Below are 21,738 nucleotides of genomic sequence, written 5' to 3' on the forward strand. Positions count from 1 at the left end.
CCACGACACACCTTCGGTGCTCGATATGCCGAGCACCACTCGCTGTACTGATGAAGGCAAGATGAACAAAAAAAAAAAAAAAAAGTGCGGCAAGATTACCTAAATTGCCGCGCATTTCAGAATTTTCAATATGAATGAAGGTTGAGTTTTTTTTTTTTTTTTGCGCCAGGCAACCGTACTTAATGAGCAGCGCATGACCTGGAATCGAAAATCTGAGCGGCAAGGGGAGGGGGGGGGGGGTGGGGGGGGGGGGGGGGGGGGGGGGGGGGGGGGGGCTTATTTTAATGAGGGTCGCTGGCCGATAGCGAAGCCACTGTGTGTTGTCGTGGACGAATAAAATACGAAACATACGAACAACGCACAAAATGCAAGAGTTCGTTTCTGTGAAGGTCGAATTAATCGTGGCGTGATTTGGTACATTTGGAAAGCGTTATTAGCACTCTTCAGTCCATTCCCTAATTTCAGTCAAGTAGGAGAAATCGCGCAATTTGTGAGTTGGGGTTTTATATTTTTATGTTCCCCTTTCATTTAATCGCGACTGTACATAAACGGCTGTCCACAGTGGCCCAGATACAGAAAAATGCAAAACGGTAGAGCTGCCAAGATCCCGACATCTCCACTATCCGCAGCTTATATTTGTTACGTATGCGGAGGAAAAAAAAAAGAACGGCATTCGGTATTCCTGTCAGGCCGAGGCTAATTTTCAATTGAAGAACGAGTTTCAAATTATGGGAATTGCGTTTGGCGAGCCAGATTGCCCTATGAGTTAAGGTTTATAAGGCCTCCTGAAATCATTTAGCCCGCACACCGTTCACCTGCAGGTCAAGATTTTTAAGGTGGTTGGAAGCAAAACTTGTGCTACCAGTGTATACACTACTGAAGACCGCGAACTATCGCCTCCTTTCGTAGAAATTACCTCATTAGAATTAAATAGCCGGTATCAATAAAATTACATAGCAATAGAACACATGTGCAGCGTGGTTCAACAACGTGGTTGTTGAATGCAAGACACGCGGCAAACTATGTGATCCACCTCGGCTGCCACGTTCACCAGCTTGATTATGTCATAATAACAAAGAGTGTTAATAATCTTTTAAGTGCACAGTCAGCGGTGGGCCAAACTTTCAGGAGAAACATAGTGGGTAGCCACTTCGTTGCGATATTTTCTGGTGCCACAACATGCCACAAAAGCTGCCAAGAAAGCCTCCACTGGGCAATGCAGACATAACAAACTCGCGTGGGTACAGACAGCACGCAAAGCACGCTCAAAGATTTCGGGCAAGGAAGCCAAAAAGAAAAAAGAAATACACGACGATTTTAAAGGCAACGCTTCAAACGACGGGCCGGAAATTACCGACAAGATATACGGGCATCGATCAGTTCGCGTTTGCGCCAGCCCGTCTTCCCTGCTTCCCACCGTCTTTTCATTTTCTCCCGCCTTGTACAACGCGCGTATCACGACGGCTCCGTGGGTGCTGCTGAGCAGAGTGTTGTTCCGCCGCGCACTACTTGCACGAGCGGCGAAAAGCGCGCGCAGTGCTTCGACGCAGGAAAATTGCGCCGCATGCAGTGCGTGAACGCGAAGGAAGAAGAGGAGCCCGGCGGCGGAAGGAAGCTCCAGTGAAAACGACGCAGTGAGCGCCATGTGGGTCACCGTGTCAAGGCCCCCCTCCGAAGCGCGCGGCGGAAGACGCAGGCGCCGCCGCAGCCGCTTGGCAGATGCAGTACCGCAGGATGGGGGACGGAGAGGGGCAGGATTGTGCATCCGGGGCTTTTGGTCTTTTTTGAGGTTCCGGGAATTACTACCTTTATGTTCTCTGGGTACGAACCATATCAAGTGTGGACAGGAAGCGATTTGCAAGTTTGAAATACCATGGTTGCTTGCGTCCTTCCTCGGGTGCGAGAACATCTCCAACTTCATTATCCCTTCTACGGAAAACACTGGGGCACTTGCAGCGACGATTGGCCAGGCAGCTTCGATGGGATGTCATTGTGATTGATAGATATATTGATTGTGGGGTCAAACTCACCGAAGCTACTACACCTGGGCTACGAGGCGCGCCGTATAGTGGAGGGCTCCGGATAAATTTTGACCCCCCGAAGATCTTTGACGTGCGCCTGAATAAAGACACACGGGCGTTTTCGCTTTTCGCCTCCATGAAAAAAGCCTCCACCGCGGCCGGGATCGAAACCGCGTCCTTGGGCTCGGCAGCGCAACGCCTTAGCCGCTGAGGGGCGTCATTGTGAAAACATTTGATATACTCTAGCACGTTGCTGCGAATATCACTGGAGAATATAACGGCTCATGCAGCGAGTGGTCTGTAGAACTGAAAGGGGTGCGACCGATCAACGCATGTCACTCCGTCATCTCGAGTTGTGGGATGGGTCTAAAAAAATATGCAAGGACTAATGCGAAAGGTACTGAAGGCACTGCAGTGGTGGAGATTCAGCGCATAAATAATTCCGGTTCTGCTTCACGGACAAAAAAAATCTGCGTTTCCCTAGAGATATATAGAGAAACGTCACGCTCAACTGCTCCACTGACGCATATCAGGCGTTCTCAATCGCGAGGGAAGCATGTGACAGACGGTGCCAGTTTCGTGCGATCCCAAAGACATCCAAGCAAAAGAACTATAAAAAAAAAACAATGCAGTTAATGCAAAATACAAAAAAAAAGGTGTAGAAGGTCATCGGGTACACTAGCGCCGTGAACTGTACTGGCACGATATTGAGGCGCGGTCAGAAGACCATAAGACAGTTTTGTGGCACTTCGCAACCAGCCGAATAATCGCCTTGCAGGTGAACATCGCCAAGGCGGCGGCACGTCTTGAGCACAGCCCCGCCGCCACCCCAAGAAAGCAGCGGCCAGCGGGCAGGCGTCCAAGGCAGCTGCTCCAGATTAACCCTACCCACACCTGGTCCGCCCGATGTCACGTCGATTCGAACGGCCGCGCGCGCACGCCGCGGACGAGGCAAACCGGTCCGGCGTCTATCAATTAGCGCCGCGCGTGGGAGTGCGGGGCCCCTCACGTGGGGACGACGTCGACCGCACAGCGGGGGAAAACAACGCGGCCGCAAAGCAAACGAATCAGCGGCAGTAATTATGCGGTGTGCAGTGCGCCAACACCACCCACACGAACCGCGTGCCGCGACTGCCTATTTTTCACCCGCCATGCGCGCACGCATCGATGGCCGCAGATTAATCGCGCCTCCCCCAGGACCGTTCCGCGGGACAGTCCGTAACCGCCTGTTGCGCACGTCCCGCCGACGGCCTTTATCGCCAGCCCTGTCCAGACGAGGGCGGAACAATGCCGCAGCACGGGGGCGACGGCAAAAGGCAGGAAAAGACGCGCGTTCAACAATTCACCGCAGCTCGAGCGCCACGCCCTGAGGAGGCGACGGCCACGCCCCGGATCGTGCGACGACTTCCAGTGGCCTCCTGGAGGACTGTGCCGTAAGCAGCAGCACACTGCCAGTTCCGAACAGTGATCGAAGGAGTCGTGGACGCACGTGTAATGCCTCAGCCCAGATGCGCGCCTAAAGTTCTTCCTACAAAAAGCGGTCCAGGAAGCAGTTTGCACTACCCGGAGTCGGCGAGGCATCTATATTTCTTTTTTTCGGGCAGATTTTTGTACCTTTCGAAGGATCAATTGAATGTAATTACCATACACCAAGCGGCCGACGGCGCCGAGACTACAATCGCACGGTCGATGGAGTCAAAACACCCCCCCACACACACGAAAATTGCCCCCATCTCCCCGCGAGGAAACCCTGGTGTGATGCGGCGCATGCATACGCGAAATGAGAGAGTATACGTGTTTTAGCGACCACCACCCAGCTCTTTATTACATTTAAGAATGATGACTTTATGGTGAGTCAAGTGCACAGTGAGCGGTTGCCGCAGCAGTGGTGGGATCTTGGTTTCATCGTCGATGTTCGAGAAGAACGAGAGCGAGCGCTGACTGAACCGCCGCGGAGCGATACCCGCTTTATATTCACAGCGCTTGAAGGAGAGGAGACCGCGGGAGAGAGTCGCGCATGCGCGCACATACGCACCGGAGCAGCTGTTAACGCAGCGTTAACGCAGCGAAGCGCGCGCCAACCAAGCGCGACAGCTGTCGTTATGCTAATGTGCCGGAGTGAGAGTGTTGCGCACAGCTGTGGGAGAGACGAACGGAGGAGAGTCGCGCATGCGCAGGTGGCGTGCGGACGGACCCCGACGACGCAGGAGGGACATGCCTCAGAGCAAGAGATGCGCCGCATCTAAAAAAAAAGGTGCCCTATTTCAAAGCAACAAACAGTGTAACTGTAAGGGCCTAATGACTACGGCACGATATTAATTTTTGCACGGCTGTGCCTAAGAAGTCTAGCCGTCCTAATCGAGGATGACAGCGTTCTTTTAATTATAAATACTGGATAGGCGGCTCTTTCGGAAACAAGTGAAAAAGACCGCATTCGAAACCGGCGCTAAAACAACGAGAGATAAACGCACAACAAAACAAAAAAACTAAGATTGCGACCCGCTGGGCGAGAGCAGCAGGAGTGCACAGCTCGGGGCGGAGCGCGCCGAAATCGAGCCGGTTTAACCATAAGTGTTACCGACGGGAGCGACAGCCGAACAGCAGCCGCCGCACTATATATCCGCTTTTCCACGTGGCTTTGAGTATGCCCAGGCGTTGCCTCAGCGGAAGATGCGGGCGCGCCCCTTGATTGCGTCTTTTTTTATTGCTGAGACACGTACTATGAAGCCACATTACGCGTGAATTTAGGTGCCGTTTCGCCGGAACAACCCAGACGCCGGCATTTTTTACCCAATGGGCCATTTAATGCTCTTGCGGTAAAAAAAACGAAGCTGCCGTTTCTCCACGCCTTGCTTTCTCTGGCAGAGAATGCCATCGCATCGGTCGTCAGTCTGCCCAACATGGCGGCGCAGGCAGCCTCAACCTCGCCGCCATGGCTACCTCCTGCACGAAACTCAATGGGTGATGTCATACGCCTGATCGACACACCCACCTGCAAACATCGACTGCTAGTACGGCGTCTCTTGTACTATACGGGCTATTCCGCAATGGCAGGAGCAGTAACCTTTATTTAACGTAAAAGGGGTTACTGTAATTTGCTTTCGCTCTTTCGTGCCAGTCTAACCTGCCGCACTCCATACGGTTAGCATAGATCAAGGTTACCAACGTCTGTTTCATATCCTGCACCGCAGCGACGCGGACTGCCTGGCAGGATGCGATCAACGCCTGGTAGCTCAGAACAAGATTTAGTGCCTGAACACTCTCATGAAAGTTCCATAAATCACAAATGAAAATCGACCCGTACTTCACTTGCCAAGCGTAAAAACAACGAGCGAGAAGCAGCAATACTGCGCGCCGCGGACGTTCCACCCCGACACATTAAGATTGTTTCCCTCAGCTATTTTACATAATGCTGCTAACTTTGTACTGCAGCCAGTTGGATATGCTCCCCGGCGGGTTTTAGTACGAGCGCGCAAGAATAGGTCGATGGGCGAAAGCTGTGGCAGTATTAAACAAATAAACCGGAGCATCGACACTGCGGGACTGAAACTGCAAGACCCTGCATATTTCATTATATCATACTGCATTATATAATGCAACAACAATATACTGCAGCTTCGATTGTGCTCGCTCCTTGCGATCGTTTTCAAAGAATTAAATGTGCCATAAGGCGAAATGGAACTTTGTTTATTTTAAAGAACTATCCTTTGGTAATTCCCGCGACTCCAGTACAATTTCAAAGACATTTGTGTTTAACTCACAGAAGATAGGGATTAGTGAAAGTATCAAGTGTCGCGTTACACGACGTCATCAGTGGAGTGAGACGGGAAATGTTAAAAACAGTGCGTGAACTGCACATTAGCACGGCGCGACCGCGCACCCTTGTTTCTTGACGGTGGACTTCGGCAGGCGGCTTCCAATAGCGGAAACAAGCACTTCGTATACGCCGTAAAGGCCCGGTGGAAAATTGGACGGTGAATCGCCTGTCCTTAATGTCCAGCTTCGTCGTTGGGAGTTTGCGTTCACTGAAATGCGCATCGCTGTTGTCGGCACACCGCGGTTCTTTTGAATGCGCCAAAGTGGAGCCGTTGTGCTGCTGAGCCAAGGACCACCCCGGCCGCGGTGGCTGATTTTGTGATGCAGGCGAAAAGCGAAAACGCCCGTGTATCGAGATTCGGGCGCACGTTAAAAGATCCCCAGGCGGTCAAGATTAATCTGGAGCCCTCAACCCCAGCAGGCCTGATGGCCGAGGCGCACGGTGTAAGAATATTCTTACACCGTTCCCAGGGGTAGAGTTTCGGCACGTTAAACACGAAAATTTAAATGAATTCATTCAAATTTTGCAAGTTTGGTTAACCAAGCTTGCGTTTCGCATCCATAACCATGTTAAGGTAAACGCTATTCCTGCGGTACAAGAACCCACTCGCAACAAGTGCATTCTTTAAATCGTTTTATGGTTACGAGAAAAGAAAATCCGGCGGTCCTGTGTACGCAGAATGCTCCTACGCATGCGTGAAGAAACAATGTTGGAGAGGAGTTAGAAGTAAGGGGAGACAGAAGTAAGGGAGAGAGACAACCGTATTAGAGTAACACGTGGGTAAATATCGGCCGCACGTTACAGCTTCATGGTTAGCCATTCGTACGGAGTGCATGAACGCATTTTTTTTTTTTCATTATTGCGTAGCCTCGTCAGGTGAGGAAATGGGAATATATTCGGAAGAGAATTAGTGAAAGGGCGAACAGTCGAGGGGAAAAATGCCTGCAAAAAAGGCTACAAGTCCCAGTTCCGCTGCACACTACCAGACGAGCGACGCGATCGCGCCAGGTCGCGCCACTGGTCGCGCTATGGGAGTTGCCGGCCGAGTATCGCATCGTTGCTAGCGATGCACGTGAAGGCGTGCATTTGAAACACCCCTCGTAAAATATAAGACATATATTGCTAAAATCTTTCAGACTGGAATCCCGAAAGGCTGCTTGATCGGGGAGAAAAAATTACCGAAAAGCAAATTCATTTTCTTTTCACAACCTGCGAAACTTGTAATGTTTGGGCACGGTTTATTTTTGTTACGGCTATAGTGTTTCATTTTTGTCCGTTTTTTTCTTCTTATTTTTCAACCACACTCGCTACCGGCGACCTCTGGATTAGGTAACGTGTGCATTTGAAACAACACAAATGAATTAAAAAAAAAGACGCAGCGCGCAACGCCGTGGAAGAAGACAACCAAAAATCCTGGCCGTTCCCGACCAGTGCGTATTCCGTACCCCACATGCGTACTATGTAACAGCTTGAGGAAGGCATCCTCCCCATTAGGGACAGCGGCGCCACATCGGCCCACCCCTTCCCCCCCGCGATGAGGTGAATAGCAGCACAGTAACCACGATCCCGCTGCCCGCACGGGAGAGCAGAGGAGCTGACGTTTGCCAAAGCGCGCCATTAACGCGTACAGCCACTAAAAGACCGATCGCGCGGAGCATCTGGGCGCGTGTGGAGAGTCCGGGGAGAGATGCGGGGCGGCTGCGCGGAACCCGACGCGCGCCACCAGAGGCGAATGAATAAATGATTGTTCTCTCGAAAGGGAGCAGGGGGAGGCTGCAACAGATTGCCTCATTGTTCATCCGGAGGGCGCAATTACACGCGCCAAAGCAGCTGAGCACTCGTCGCCACCTCGGACCCGGCGCGCAATCACCTTTCGTTACGAGACGGGCCACGCTCGAACAAAAGGCCAACACGCAGAGGTGCCGCAACAATGAGCCGACGGCCAATCGATTCCCAGGCTGCCCAAACGCGGGTACCGCGATCGGACAACACGACGGCCGCAACGACGGCCAAAGGGGGGTGCCAGCAACTACTACCGGACCACGATGGCGAGGGGAAGAAACACGGTGTCCGAACAGAAGGGCCAACCTGAAAATATGCCCGGCTTTTAAAGGTAAACCGCTGCAGGAGGTGCGTGGTGCGAACCCAGGGGAAGGGGGCGTGCGCGAATCGCATTTAAGATACTCGCAAAGCCTTCTTATTGATGCGACTAAAACTTGCTCCAAAAACAGCACATCGGATCAGGGCCACATCCAGTATGAAGCACCCCGCTACTTGTCGAGTAATACCCTTCACGTTATAATAGTACCTTGCTCTCAAGAAATGATTCCACCGAAGAGACTGTGCGAAAGGTGCATCACTGAAATGGGAACCTTCTTGTTAGCGTTATTCAGTGCAGGCCAGAGCAAAACAAGCTCAAATCAGCCACGTACAGTAGATGATTTGACGCTCAGCATTTACATCCCAAGAGAACGACGGCGATCACGTGCTTTTATTTTGTATTAAAAAAAAAACACCCTTCTATGTTTCAGCCTATCAGTGGGAGGGCATAAAAACGGAACGACGGATCCCCCAATGGCAATGGACCAAGCGTTGGCTGCGACTGTGAACAACCCTATAGATTGAGGGCGCGCGCTTTTTTTTAGCCTCTTGAAACTGATCATTATCATACATTGTACACCATGCGCACCTTTTCACATCAGCCTACGCGAATTTTAGGTGCCGAATTTCCTGATCGACAGACTGTCCACCTAGTTGCCTGCTTCGTTTCTCGCGCTTTGGCACCCATGCACGCTGTTGCTTGTACTCCATATGTCGTCCGCTGTCCGCATCACACGCTCTCCAGTTTTATTCGTTTCCGTCATTCTGAACCTTCTCCCTCTCTGCCGCCTCCCCAATCTGTGATGCGCGCTTTTTATCGCTTTACAGTAGAGAGTTTTAGCAGTCCGTCTATTCCGTCGTTTACGTAGTTACCGTGTTGACCGGGACCCCACTGCGCGTACGCGCGCGGGAAGGGCGAGGAGGCGCACCCCACCGTGACGAATGCACGGGCATGGCGAGGGTCGGCCCGCGGAACTAATCCCCCCTACCGAAACGAATGCGCAAGTGCCCAGACGGGTCCCGGTCAACACAGAACGCACGTAAAACACGGAACATACAGAGTGCCAAAACTCTCTAGTGACAGGTAACGCAGCTTTCTCTCCGTGGTTCCTCCCCCGCCTCCTATCGTAGTTTCACGTCCCCGTGCTGCGTGCAGCATCGAGCTCCTGCCTTACAAGCGGGCATGGAAAAATATGAACTGATTGTGCTATTTTCCCATTAGTGATGAAGGTGAGGTACTCTTCATTGTTTAGAAGCGCGCAAATTGTTCGCCACATTTTCATTTCTCGCGCGGTTAAGGCTACTCGTAATCTCACAGGGGGGAATGTGTCGTGTTTTCAGAAGTCTCCCCAAAGCTTTGGCTTCGCAATGCTTCCCCTGATTTGCGCTGAGGCGAACGCCTCTTGGCAATCTGTAAGGGGTACCGACTTGAATTCCCTTACTCGAAAATTTAATCGCTTAACGACAACGACTACATACTCCTACATTCAGCCCCGGCGCGCTGCAAAGCACGGCGCGAGGGGCCTTCATTCGACACTGCGTACAAAACGATCCGGCACGCGCAAACCGGTATACGCCTGAAACATCGATCACGGCGTTCATTCAAAACTCCATTCTCGTTCTCAGGAGCAATGAAATGGCCCAGCGGGAATCCAGACACCACACCCTTTCGTGCGTCGGCCGCCCAGGAACAGAGAAACGTCGTCCCGTTCCTGGTGGCGTTTAAGATCGCGCTCCCCACCGGCCCCTCTCCCCCTGCCAGTGACGTAACCCCCCGCGTGCTGCTATCGTCCTCGCCCAGCGGCAGGTTCGTTCCAGTCTCCTGCACTTGACGGTCGGACGCCACATTATTTCCACACTTGGCCCACTTCGGCGCCGCTCTCTGGCCCAGTCGGCTGCCTGCCCACCGCGCAGAAACGCCGCTCGCCACCACCCGGCGGCCGGGAGAGGGGGCCCCGCCGCTTTCTCCTGCTGGCGCCGACGCAACGCCGCCGCTCGCGTAACAGTCCCGCCACGTAACTTCGGAGCCCCCTAACGGGAAGCGGACACGCAGCGGCAGCTTCCTCGGCGGCCCAGGAAGGAGGAAGGCCGCGGAAATCCCGGCCTCCACAGGCTGCTCATCTTGAAGTATACACCGCACGGAAGCAAGGCGCGTGAGCAGAGCGAATCGTTCCGCCGCGAAAAGCGTGCCTGCGTAATTCGAGGGACACTTGGCCCCCCCAAACAAATATGGCCTTTCCTTGCACGGGCTGCCACATCTCGCTTCCAGCACAGGCCAACCACGGTTCCTTTTTAATTTTTATTTTTAAGGAAATGATGATTTGCCCCAAAAGGCGGCAGTAAAGCAATGCCAGCACCTTGGCGGCGCCGGTACATGCAGTTCTCGTGTCGAACTTAAAACATTACAGACGCCTTGGCCGCACAGACCGCGTAATATCGAGGTTCCTGCTTAAAAAGCGTTGTGCAATGAATTACCGCGCGTACACTGCGGATATGCAGCACTTTTCTAAGCACACATGATTATGGTTGACCCTTCCTGCCCTTGTGCTTTAAGTAATCGATTGAATGATCGAACGTCTTCACCGACGGAAATAACTTAGTCGATTAGCCTATTTACAGAGCTGTCCAATACGCGTCTGCGAGTATTTGTCAACGCTGGCGCGCTTTATTCGATATACAGATAAAAAGACTTTATCAGACACGGCATAGTGGAGATCAAATACACGCATCGGTGCAGGCAGCCACTGAGACAGTGAGGGCCGCCAGTCCCGTTGCTCTCGGCGCAACAACCAGTCGGCTTGATTCGTGTTGCAGATGACATCTACGATTGTGCGGCTTATGATGCGTGCGTTAAAGCGCCTCTTCATCGTTGTTCTGTCTTCGTGCTTTTTCGTTTTTCTCGGCCTTACTACGGCTTAGAGCCCTGGCCAATCACCCTTGTTAGACCTATGCTTAGGCTTAACGTGTGGCGACCCCAACGTTAAGCTTAGCGACCTGCCACGCAACCGCAAACACGTCGTACGACTATCTACGGGTAACTCTAACGGCGTTAAGTCTCAAAGCACAGCGTTAGGCTTAAGGTCAGGCCGGCGCATACCCGCGTACTCCTCCCGTTGCGCCGCGAGCAGTTCGGCTGGCCACTGATAAAACGTCACACAACATCCGCGAAATCTGGGGAGGATAGGGTGGAAGGGCTTCCGTACTAACTCAAAATAATACGGCAGCTACGTTGCAGAGACGGGGCTGGGCAGCTCCTTAGTGAGACCGGCACTTCTGCATGCCCCAGCCGCGTTTGTAAGTAAATTCCTCCACACCGAGGAAGACACGCAACCAAATTTGGGGGTTGCTGGCCACAACAAAAGGGCTGCACGAGTTGCAACTCAGCCGGAAAATGAGAATCGGAATGGGTGAACAAGTGGCCGCCAGCGAGGCTCGCAGCCGGCGGGTTTACCTCTGCTCACACACGGGATATCGGGCCAGTGGTGAACCAGAAGGAACCCGCCGGCTGAGCAGACCGCTCGTCCGTGCCTCAACAAAGTGTCCGGACAATCCGGCGGCCTGCATATGTATGAGCTCCGCGGACAGATCCGGAGGAAGCACGCGGGCAGCAAAGGGTTAGGGGGCGCCAGCACAAAGGTGGTGATCGACTCGCGGGCTCCGCTCGGCGCCGCAGCAGCACACATGCACTTACAGCGCGGAGGGAACGCCAGTCGACTGCACGGGCTGCGCAATCTAAGCGGGCCATCGGTCGGCTGCATCCTCGGCGCATCGTGGCGAGAGCACGAGGAGGAATCGAGCCGGCCGCGACCACGCAACAATCGGACAAGCCGTAACGGAGACGGTACACCGAAAAACGTGTTTCCAAGGTGCGCGCGGAGAAAGTTAAATTAATAGTGCTGCATTAACAACAATGGCTGCTCCCGCTCGGCGGGCAACACGATCGACGCCTGGGTTCGCACGCTGAAGGGAGACGGAACGCGGTGCCATCTGACGCCATTCATCTGTTTCTTAGAAACTCAACCGGGACGACTGAGAATGTGCGCGGGGAAATACAGCATAACGGTGTATACAGATTACGTCTTAGCTCCGCTTACAAAGCGGAGTTCAACGTTACGCAACTTCATTATAGTGCTTCGTTTACAAAGATCTGCGTTTACCAAGACACGCCTGACACGACAGATGTAATGTATGGCACAGAGATACGATTTCCTAGAAATATCGAAAGCAGAACGATTTTCGAGAGCACGAAAGTATTTACATTGCCGCTGCCACTGTAGGGAGGGGGATCCTTGAAATCGTAAACTGCAGAAACATTTCACATTATTTCTCTGTCCAAACATGGTTCCTAGCGTTTACAGGTGCCGCATGGTTACAAATTAAGCGTAGACAGCCAGAGCATGCCGGTTGCCCGCCATTCCCGCGACGTGTTCACAAGAATTTCCTAAACACGTCCTCCCTTGGCCACGCAGTGTCGAATTCGTGGTGGGTCCGTGGGACGCACGGCATGTCGGTACTCAAGGAGCAAACAAGTTCCCTCGAGACAAGCTTTCCGTTCGGCATAATAACGCCGACAATGTAGCACGGGGATACAGACGCCGCGTGACGAAAAGATGGGGATCATCGCGAAAATTTGCGCCGTCGATGCACCAGCACGGAGCGGCAGAAAGAGAACGAAAGAGCGCGTGCGCGGAGGGTGACGTCCGCCGGGCATTGGCTGCAGTGGCGCTCCGTTCGCTTGCTGCCTACCTCGTCGGAGCGGTGGAGGACACGCCCGTAGCACAGCTTTTCGGCGCACCCAGGCGGCAGGAGGGGATGGTATGCGAATGACGGCGACGGAATGCCGATACTGGTCGGGACAAAAGGGGCAACAGGCAGGAAGCTCACGCCATGTTGGGGGATTTTAAAGCCAGAACAAGGTATGCCCGTGTCGGGCCGAGCCTCACGTTTGCTATAATGAGGGACTGGGTGCTCAACGCATTCTTCAATATCCGCCAATGTATCCTCCCGTAATCTTTTTACTTCGTTTTCGGTCCATTTCACGGCGGGCTCCGCGCACACAGAACGACCTGGGTCCGTCGCATTATGAAGCCGGCGTCTATAACATTGCCCCATTTCGACATGGTCGAAGCGAACGCCAAGAAGCAGGTACCGATTCGCGCCGTACACCCCGAACCTAAACGTTAGGCCTACGGAGCACACACCCGAGAGTAGCTGTGGGTATTCTAGAAAAGTGGTGCGCAACTCCTGAACTCCCGAGTAGCACATACTCGGAGTACGAGATTGGTTAACCAAACAATGGATCACGAGAAAGCTTCGCGTTCAACCATCGTCGTCATTAGCCGGAGGGGAGCATGATTTTTTATTACTGTTATTGCTGATGGTGCTTGCCAGAAACTGCCTCTTGTTACTATTATTTTTTCCCTTTCAAACCGCAGCGCGTGCGCGTATAGATTGTTTACTTGCCTTGCATAATGCAAGAAATTCATTGATTTGATTTTTAGGGTTTCACGCGCCGACGCAACGCAGGCGATGAGGCGCTCCGTAGTGGAGGGCTCCGGATTAATTTCGACCACCAGGGGATCTTTAACGTGCGCCGAAATGTCGTACACACGGGCGTTTTCGCTTCTCGCCTCCATCAGAACAGCGGCCGCCGCTGCCGGGAATCGAACCCGCGTCCTAGTTCAAAGAAATATATTGACTGAATAGCGGGCGTGTTCTTTCATTCGCATGCCAGTTTTCTCAATATTCCCGGTTTGAAAATTTTTTTTTTATCATCTTGCATCTCATGTTTCATCTGGCATCACCGAGAAATACCTTGGTTTCCGCCAATACAACCACACCGCTATTCACGATTTTGTTCCCGTTATCTCCAATAACCACTCTGTCGCCATCCTGCCCGGGATCCGTTTCTGAACATCCCAGCATCACACACTGTCACGTTCCTGTGTAAGCTGCAAACTTATCAACTCTGTAAGCAGTAATCTCATCAACGGTACCGCACGAGGGGAACTGTGTGATATTCTTCATTCCATCAAGATTCATGGGTGTAAACACAGTTAAAGCGGAAATTTTGAAGACCGGAACAGCACTAAACCACATTGAAAACCAGTTTTACTCGGCGACTGCTATTGTTGGCAAGGCACAGGGCGTTCTTTCTCTAAGTTTTGCGAATAAACTGACTAACGCGCGCGCCTAGCCTCATTCCCTTCCGGTTTCGTCACAGACGACAGAGCGTGTGTCGATCGAACTTGGCGGGTGAGTACCCCGACAAGTTTTCTTTCTACTTCCGACCATGCTTTCTATTCGTTTACAATCGAGTAATGCGAGAGCTATTTACCTGTGGCTATTCCTCTTTTCGGAAGAGGCCCGTGCTCAGCCAGATAAAATTACTGCTAGAGACATACAACCTAAATGACCAAAGGTGTCGTAGTTTGATAAATGCTCCAGTAGTATAAGCCTCGACAGCCTCTAAAGCAACACTGTAACCCACAAACGTGAATGAAATTTGCCCTGATTTAAAGATCTATGCGCTGAACCAGAACTTAGTCTAAGAGGCGCTGTAGGAAATGATAAACCTGAATAACATGCGGTTCTGGATGAAACGCCCCGCATACACCCCTCCCCATCCCCCCCTTCCTTTTTTTTCCTTGTTTCAGTCACATCAAACATACAACTGCCGCGGTGGGAAACCAAAACTTCGATAGCGCTCAGAAGAGGACACTTAACAGCGATCAGGTACAGTGCGCCTACAAGCGAGAGGGCGTTTACACTGTCGAAAAGACATCGCCACAATAGGTTGAAATTGCGAGGGGCCTTTGTTGGATGCTTCTACAAGAGCCCCGAAACGTGACACGAGCGCGCGTTCCAGTGCCAATGCAAGGCCTCCACGGAAACTAAGAAGCAGGTGCACGTCGTGTCATCGGAGCGGTGGAGGAAAAAAATTGGCCGCGTATCTGCTGCTTTCGGTGCAAATGTCGTCAAAAGACGATATCTTTGTAGACATTTGCCAAGGAAATGCCCCCCTTCGCTTTCCCGCTCACCTCTCATGCTGTTCCTGTTCCGACGCGCTCATCCCAAGGTAAACACACTAAAGGTTTGCTCAAGGCGATTTGAATTTACCGCGTTCCACTGCTACAGGCGGAGTTCCTCGATCTCAGCGCTGCAGTACGGCGGTGACGCGCGTGAATCGAGGCGGCCGACTTCAAGGTTTATAGAACCGCGCTGCCGTGCTCCACGTGCGTTCCAAGCAGAACGTGAAACCTAGCTAGTGGAACGTTTCTTTGCTGTGGCCGCGTGATTTCTCATATGCCGCCCGGAGGTGGCGCGGGCAACAGCAGGCGGTACGAGTTGTTCTGTTGTAGATATAGAATATCATTTGCTATCGAAAAACCAAGCATCCAGGAATTTTTTAATAAAGGAACACTGTAAATATCCCTTGTGTACTAATTTCCTGTCTTATATTTGCGTAATGTCTTGTTCTTGTTCAACCCAGTTTACAAGAATGAACATATAAACCGGGCTGACTATTGCGCAGTAAGCATTTTACTTTGGCCGGGTGGCTGAATCGAGTTACAGACAGACAGACGGACAGACAGACAGACATACAGACCAAAATTTCTGGGTTTAAGTAGCCCAAGAAAGACTATCGCCTTTAAAAACAAAGGAAGCGGCGAACAACAAAAGAGCGTGAGTAACGCCGCGGGGGAGTCAACGAACAGTCTAAAAAAAAAGCTGCACGCATTCGAGTACCCTTGTACGAGCGAGTGCTGAAAGAATTGTAATGCATTTCGGCCGTGTGAGCGGCGGGATGGCTCTCGAAAGGGGCGGACATGTGGCACCGGGGCAGAGCTGCACTCTCGGGGAGGAACTGCGGGCCGAACAGCGGGCCTGTACAGCGGCGGGGCCGCGGCGCGATTAATGAACGCGCCGGAGAAGGGGGCCACAGGCGCAGTGCTACGGGGGCTCCAGCGAGCGAGCCGAAGCGGCGGACGCAGCAGCGCGCTGGAAGCCGGTCGGGCCGCCGCGCAATCCGGGCCACGAAACGGGACCAACGCCAAGGGACCCGCTACCAAGTTCAAGAGTGGAGGAGAGCAGCCGCTGCGCCCAGCTCCGCGGAGGAGACGACGCCGGCTCGCCGCCGCGCATGTTTCGCCGGGGACAAGGGGAAGAAAGCGCCACACCGCCGGAAGGAAACGGGCTGCTTCCGCCCCCTCCCCGGGCTGTCCTGCTGCTGGCGGGACACGCGGACCCGCTTGGAAGACGTTTCCCCTTTCGATGTCACGTTTCGCCCGCACCGAGACTCGGTTCGAAGGCTGTTTCGGGGAGAAGTAAAGCCCCTCCCCCACCACGGCCGCTCTTTTTAAGTAGCGCCATGCTTTGAAGAGTGCCGCCGCCGAATCCCGCCTAGCGTCACTAAATCAAGGCTTTTAAGCGTAGCTGATTCAGTTACGCTAGTCCCGCCGTATTCGGAAAACTTGTTCCCTTCCGCCTACGGCGAACGCTTTCCGGCTGTCCACATAGACTTTCTGCGCTGCAAAGTAACAATGCGTGTATCGGCGCGCGGCGATGACACGGTTGCGGTAGTAGTCATGGCGGCCGAGCATCCACAGACAAAAGTATCGTGGCAGCACTTCTTCAGTAGCCCGAAGAAAACAACGAAAAATGTGAAGCCCGTGCAGGAACTGCAGCCCTAGCAGGAATTATTTTCATTTGGGGGCTCAGCCGCCCCCCCTACTTCCTTCTCCATGGACATTCTTTGTGCAACTTACGAACTCACGTTCCTATCAATTTGGCTGATTCCACTACGTGGTAGTGGCCAATTTTAGTTGATAACACTCGCAAGACACGAAAACAGCCACGGATTTCCGGACCGACACGCTGACGCTGGTTTGACTGGCGACAGCCGTCTGTCAACCCCCATGGGCAGACACGGGGAGGCCATGGAGTGAGCTTTGCCTGTCTGACCAAAGGGGCGACGGAGCGAGCGATGTTACCACGAGAAGCGGCGGCGGCAGACGAACAACATTGCTGCGATGGATGACCGAGTAGCTCTCGAAAGTGGACGAGGAACGCGGTGCGTGAACGTAGAAAGCACATGGACGGCTTTAGCTAAACGCACCCACCGGCTGGGCGGTTTGGCGGCAAGATGTGCGTGGGCCAGGGCACTTGTGAGTGTAGCGGACGGCAAAGGATGCCGCACTGCCGCGCAACACCACTTATACGTTATAGTTACTGCCCTGTGTCATCCCTCTTTCCCATCTCTTAGTTGTTGTCGTTGGCGTGCAGTTCTGACGTTCGCGCAAACCGTGTTAGCTCTCCGAAAGGGATGAGAAACGGGGTGGGTAAACGCAAAACGCATATGGAGGGACTTCAGGTCAACGCACACAGCGGCACCTGTAATGTTGCGTCAAGAAGGGTTCTTACGTAGCGTACGTGGACTACGGCATTGTGCTTTGGTGAATGCAGCGGACGGCAAAGGATGCCGCGGCGGCGCTCGACACCACCTGAAAGCTACAGTTGTTGCACTGCAGCATGCGTCGCCCCATCTTCACCTATTTGCCGCGCTGTGTCGAGCCTGCAAGATCCTCATGTGTTGTGGGTATGCAGCCTTGCCGTGCGCCCACGGCGTGTCCCTCTTGTGAGGGTGGTGCTCCAGAGAGGGAACTTTCACTGTTGCGGCTGGACAGCATTGTCTGTGTACACTTCCTGACGTAGGGAACCACCAAACGACGCGCACTGTGCTGCGGCTCCCTGAGCGCGCTCTCAACTTGATTCTCACCCTGACTTGTGAACACGTCATAAATAAGCAAGCTCAGCTCGCACGAAGCTCCACTAGTCTTCTCGCTCAGAAGGCATGACGGCGATCGGCCGCTCTACCGGAACGGCAGACAGCGCTGGCTACTGTATGTACCATTCTCTGCCACTACTAGTTCGGTAGGCCTTTTAGTCTTGATTGATTGATTATGAGGTTGAACGCGCCGACGCTACAGCCTTGCTCTTTTGGAAATACAAAATTCTTGACTCACGCACTTTAAACTACAAGCGTACCGCGCATTTCGTGAACTAAAGTAGTCACCAAACTCATTTTAGGTGTTGGATAGGACGCCGTTACCAGTCGATTCTCACACGCTCCCCTTGCGATTAGAAGCAGCTGTGCGTAACAAAAGCATTTCGACATGCTCAATAGAAAAATGTCGGTCGCTCGCTCGAGGTAAACTCAGATTTTAATAACTTCAAATGTTTGAGGTCCACAGAAAATCAGGATCATGTTCCCTATACGACGGACGAAAGCACTAGGGGAAGGACTTAGACACAGCTTGGGAATCAAAGTAATAACGCAACTCCATCCAATGCGTACACCAACAGGCTGCGAGTCGGCGGCGGATATGCTGGCAACAAAACATGGCGGCACATCCCTTTCCATAGCGCGGAGAAAAGGAAAGGAGGAGGGCCGCTTGGCGCTACTTAACCTGGGCGGTGGACGACAGCAGTATGGCGGGGCTTTAGGGACAAGGGGATTGACGAAGCTACTTTAAATACATAAGCCCCCCCCCCCCCCACGTCGGGCGTCAAATGTGAGCAAAATACGGCCTTTGGAACCTCCCTTTAAAAAGCCTCCACACATGGCCTTTGTTGAACTCGCCGCCGCAATGCCCCAACAGGCTACACTTGAATCCGCGTGTCTACAGACGGCCTCCTCCCTCCCGTCCACAACAACGCCTCGGGGAAACTGACTTAACAGTGCCTGCACTACGTATACGTACCTCGTTTCACCAGCTACGTACAGCGGTGTGGGGCTGCGACATGGGCGTTAACAATGGGCAGATATTCCTTGACGTGAGCTTCGAATACTGCCCTCTGCAACCAACGCGCGCGCGGCGCACGGGTTCGTACAGCTGCCTTCGTAGCTAAGGTGAAAAAACGGAATGAACAGGCTGACAAGGCGAGCGAGGCAATGAATTCTTGTTGGCGCGCTACGAGTGCACACGACGCGGTTTGTGGCGGCACGAGGAGCGAACCTTCCACGTGAATTTCTTCGCCATGTTATTCCACTGTAGTCGCCGCACCCCATGGTGACCGCGGTATACACGAGGAACGTGTCGCCGATAGGTGTAAGCATGTGAGTAGCCCATAATGCAAGCATGCACGGAGGCGCTCCAACGAGGATAAAGGAACACTGCGCTAAGTCACAGCGGGCTCGGAGACCTGTGGTCATAGACTGCGCCAATGAAGTACTGCAAATCGAGTTCGCCTACGGCAGACTGAAAGAGCTTGGAAGGCCCGGTCCCCATTCCTATTATAACAAGAGGCATACATGTCAAATGGGCTACAACTCGGACAAGCGTCGCACATTAACCGACAAGTGTAATCGCGCACTGGCCACTTTTTGGGTGTTTCTTTTTTCTCCCTTTCCCAGTACCTTTCCCCGTTGTCTAAGCTGTTTTAATTCCCCGGCTCTATACCACAGGGCGATTGACTGAGTCAAGAAATATGTCCGTGCACGAAAGAAAAACAAGGCAAGTGATTGCTAGCGCGGACGGAAAAATAAAAGCCGCGCGAGCGGCAATAAACGTGGCTACTGCTCGACAAACGTAAGCGACGTGGCAGCTGTCAGCGAGAAGCCTGACAAATAGCACGTAAACAATCAATAAAAACACACGGACGTGATATCTGTCGCGAGTCCGTCTGCGCAGCCTTGCGCTACGAGGAAACTAGTAATGGACGATTGGGGGTCGTAGCAAACAACTGCGCGCAACTGCACACCACCGATGCACTGCGACGCACGGCCCCGATTGTGGTGCTATCTTGCGGGGCGGCAGCCAAGCGTCGCAGCTGGGCAGCGATGCTTTACCACACCCGGGAGAATGGACGGCCGATAGGGCCACGGCTGCGGTAACCATTTCTCGCGTTGAGGGCACGAGAAAGAGCCACCGGAAGCGCGGGGGCCCCTCCTGCACGGACACGCGTATCGACGCACGCTAGCGCAAACGTGTGTGCCTCCGCCGTAAAGGGTTGACACCGGCAGAGCGGAAGGGGCTACGAGCGCAGCATCGTGACCCGGGGTGGTGCTGACAGCCGCGGGAACGGGGCCCGCGCAAGTAGCCGATCGGCGGCGGCCTGACCCGGTTCGCTCGGTCGGCGCTGGATACGCGCATATTACGTGGCCGGACGCGCCAAGTAGCCGCGCGGCTCGGCCGAGAGGAACTGGCGACGGCACCAACAACTCGCCCGCGCCGAACGGTTGTTACTAGGGCGCGATGTGATCGAGTGGGCCAGTGGGCAGCGCTGCGCTGGAGAGAGCCCTAGACGCAGTAGTGAGCAAAGCGCTCCGTTGACAGACGACACGACGGTTCTCGGAGCAGAAACTCGCCGCCCGCTCGACCACCCGAAGCCGTCAAAATAAAATCAACATAGTCATCGGCCACCCTCGCATTTAGAACATCGGTTTTGCGAACGCGAGAGGTTAACTCGATAGTGAACGCGAAGAGAATGGGAAGAGCGACACCTGGTCCGTACGATCCGCCCTACTTCTATAGGACTGAATTAGGCCTCACTAGACGTACTGTACATTCACTTAAGCCTAACGAGTGAGAAACGCGAGCACGCAAGAGCTCCTTTGCATTCCTTAAAACAAAAAACAAAACAAACAAACAAAAAAACAACCTCGAGCTGTCGCAGCCGCGATTTGTGCAACCGGGTGTTTTTTTTTTTTTTTAAAGCGGTTTCAAAACAAGCGACGAAAACACTGAGCACCGCACGGTTCTGGCTGCGATGGGATGACAAAGCGAACCCTGAGAAGTCACAAAGTCGAATCATTCACCGGGTGTGCGGCAACGACACGTCGCGTTTCTCTGAGTATACGCGCAAACGATCCCTGTGACAGCCTTCCGGGTTCACAAAGCTTGTGAAAAGCGTCTGCTGCGGGGATGCACTAGGGGGCACTCTGTCGCCGCAAACAGAGCAATCTGGCCGCGTGATTGCGACAGTGCAGCCAGGTTCGAGCCTACGCACGCGCGGGGCCGAAGCCCTCCTCCGGCCGCCGAGTCGACACGCTCGTCAACGAGTGACAGGCCGCTTTCGTTTTTACATTTTCCACTGCCCGTTCAATAGCGCCTACAGTGTGCAGAGACACGCGCAGCTGGCTTTGTCGTCTCGGTCAGCGAAAGGGGGGAAAAGAGAAAAAGAGCGGCGAAAGGAACCTGTTCTTTTCCCCGCGCGAGCGGCGTTACGCAACCGCGGCCAGGGCAGCTTCTCCGCACACTGACGGGGCAGCCGAGTGGAAAAGGGAACAGAACCAGACACACTCGTGTCCACGCCACGGTAAACGGCCAGCCACCGCGACGGCCACGCCGGAGGTGGAAAATCGGGGAGAACAGCGTTCTCTACACACGCACGGGGTTCGAGAGCGAACGGTCGCGAAGCCGACATCCGCAAGTTCCGACCCGAGCTCTGCTCCAAAACCGACGCGCTCCACTTGCATCGCTGCGTTCCAACTAGCGAAGTGAGCGAGACGGCGGAAGCGTCCACATTCGAGAAAAAGCACCTGCTCACAGGAAAAAGGGTAAAGCGAGAGCAAAATACTCGTGCAAAGGGGGGCGAAACCACGGCGGGACCTAGAGCGACAGGCTTGCGGCACAAGTAGGGCACCGAGGGGGCGACAGCTCGACCTGGTGCCACACCGTTTAGCGAGGCAGGCTACATGCGGAGAGGCTGACGGCCACCCATGTTCGAAAGACAAGGGTCTCGAAGCCGGACGGCGCACGGCGGCAGTGCTTTGGAGAACTCAAATTTGTGCTCAAC

The 21,738-nt window shown here is 53.5% G+C and overlaps 1 protein-coding gene across 2 annotated transcripts in view; it reads right to left on the reverse strand.

The window, feature by feature from the left end:
* Positions 1 to 21,738, reverse strand: part of Ftz-f1 (ftz transcription factor 1) — a 353,164-nt gene that overhangs the window by 125,273 nt on the left and 206,153 nt on the right. The gene's annotated exons all lie outside the window — the stretch shown is intronic.

This window comes from Haemaphysalis longicornis, unplaced genomic scaffold, assembly GCF_048455015.1.
Source record: "Haemaphysalis longicornis isolate Haplotype H1 unplaced genomic scaffold, Haemaphysalis longicornis Haplotype H1 scaffold_1, whole genome shotgun sequence".
Taxonomy (NCBI): Eukaryota; Metazoa; Arthropoda; class Arachnida; order Ixodida; family Ixodidae; genus Haemaphysalis; species Haemaphysalis longicornis.